The sequence below is a fragment of the Schistocerca piceifrons genome, chromosome 8 (assembly GCF_021461385.2).
Source record: "Schistocerca piceifrons isolate TAMUIC-IGC-003096 chromosome 8, iqSchPice1.1, whole genome shotgun sequence".
NCBI lineage: Eukaryota > Metazoa > Arthropoda > Insecta > Orthoptera > Acrididae > Schistocerca > Schistocerca piceifrons.
The window spans coordinates 371710114-371712575 of NC_060145.1; positions in this window are offsets into that span (position 1 = coordinate 371710114).

Genomic DNA, 2462 nt, shown 5'->3' on the forward strand with positions numbered 1-2462 from the left:
CAGGATACATACTCATGCGCGTCAAAATTGTAAAGGTTATGCTGCTTCATATTCTGTGTCTTAAAAAATAAAACATATCTGAACCATTTAAAACACCTGCATACAATAGAAATCTGAATACCCATTTGCCTCTGTCCTAGTGTCAAGCAGGTGAAGCTTACGCTAAAGAACATATCCAATGAGAGAGGGCACCAGTGTTATGCGCGAGAATCTCGCGCAAAATAAAGGCTAGGATACATACCAGCGAATACAAACAAAATGTTGTAGTAAATCGAAACCATCTGTCGTCATGAATAAAAAACATAACAGAATCATTTAAACCACAAACACACATCAAAAACTGTGAACAACAACCATCAAAAATACGTAACATCCCAACAAGCCAGGAAAGGAGCATTCCACCAGCGTCAACAGACAAGAAAACTAGCTTCTAGTCAGCCACACTATGTTATGTCAGAGAAAGAAGGGGTTTGAAACTATCCATAAAATTTTTGTTTCTAAGCTGCACCTGTTCATTAAGAATAAACCCATTTTTTGAGATAGGTGTTTGAAAATTTGTAATTCCTCAAACAGGTCCAGTTTGTAACCTTCACTCACTTCGTGTAGTAATTCTACATCATACAGTTTACGTGGCGTATGTTGTAAGAGCAATAGATGTTCAGCAAACGTGGAACTGCACACGTTTTCCCCATTTTTACCTAGCGTGTGTTCTTTATATCTTACTTTAATGAGTCTACCTGTCTGTCCAACATAATAGTTGGGGCAGTCATTACAAGTAGTTCTGTAAACTCCAGATTTAGTGCCATGTTCTGCCACTAATAGACATTATAGTTTTCCCTGTCTTGTGTGATAAAATTCTGCCAGTAATAAATTCAGGTAGAAAGACTGACTTGACATGTAACAGGACACCACAGTTGAAAAACGGATGAGCAAGTATGACTGATCTGCATGTCTGTCTGGTAAATTGCATTGATTGTGGACACAACTTTTAAAGCTGACTGTACATGTTTAGTGTGATTGCAACAGAAATAGTGTTAAATTTTTCCATTTAATCTGCTGCTGCTTGTGCAGATTTGTATTGCAGTAAACATTATGTACTTTGACCTGCAATAAGTAACACAGAAAAGTCAGATCGTTTCAGCAGTACAACATTGTAACTACACTGTTCGTCCATGAAAATAAAAAAATATAGTGCTATTTTTCAAAAATAAAATAAGTAATTGTGTAATAACTGTTATAAAAATATGCAAAATGATGTTTTACCTGTCTGCATCAAAATAGCCTAAATACATAACTATAAAATAGGTGAGCAAATAGATAAGCATAAAACATACAGAACACAGAATACTTCAATTATATCAATAACAAAATTCCATTTCTCATTCATGGCTCACTGGAACACACACCATTTATTCAACTATATGTGAACGAAAATAGTTATTGAATGTTTTGTGTATGAAAATGTTAGCATAGACAAGAAAAATTTACATACACAGTACATAGCTAACTCTGCCACTGGATCTGGCATTACCTACACCTGTTTTAATGTGAAAGTAATTCTTAGTGTAACATTAACTTAAAAATATGATTGTAACTTACTTTATAAATCGTATATGAATGAGAAGCATGAGCCGCAATTCTGCATAGAGCTGAGCATCACAGCTCATCATGGCCAAACGTCAACATACAGGGTGCAGAAGATAGATGCACTTGGCGACATGCAATTCCTCATACAAAATCAAGACAAAAGTGTATCTAGCAAAACTTAGTACCACCAGTGGGTTTAAAAACGAGGCCCTGGTAATACTGTAACTGTATTCTGCATGGTCAAGAACAGACAGCATTAGCTCTGTGCTGTGCTTGAGCTGTCCCATTAGCCCAATGAGAAGAAGCAAAGCTGTGAGGAAAGAATATGCAGACTTGCCAGTGTTCAAGCTGAATTCGCTCAACATGTTTTTTTTTTTCCTTCGTCTTCTTCTTTTCAGTTAAACATCAAATTGTATCCAATTCGCACCTCCACAATGCGGTATCTTGTGTATTTCTTTCTGTTATTGCTACCTTTATTTAAAGATTAAGACATAACATGAACTTCTTACAGACGTAATAACCACTTTGTTTCGTCTGTGACATAAATAAAACTAACAGAAAATAATGGCGGATACAGTAACGTAGCCTGTATCCAATGAGATACAAAAAACACAAATGATACCCTTCACTGGACTGCACTTCATGCTATGCACTAAAATTCCATTGTGTATGTTTATCATAGCAGCTTATCTTCACAGAGCCAGTATGTATACCTACAAATAATTTACACTTTAGAGAAGACGCTGAAAAGGATCACCTTGCATTTGCAAATCTTCGCCACTCACTGGCTCATGCTTTGCTGAACTCTATGCAACACAACCTCATCCACAACCGCTGAAGTGGCATGCCCACAAGCTATTAGGTTGTATATAATC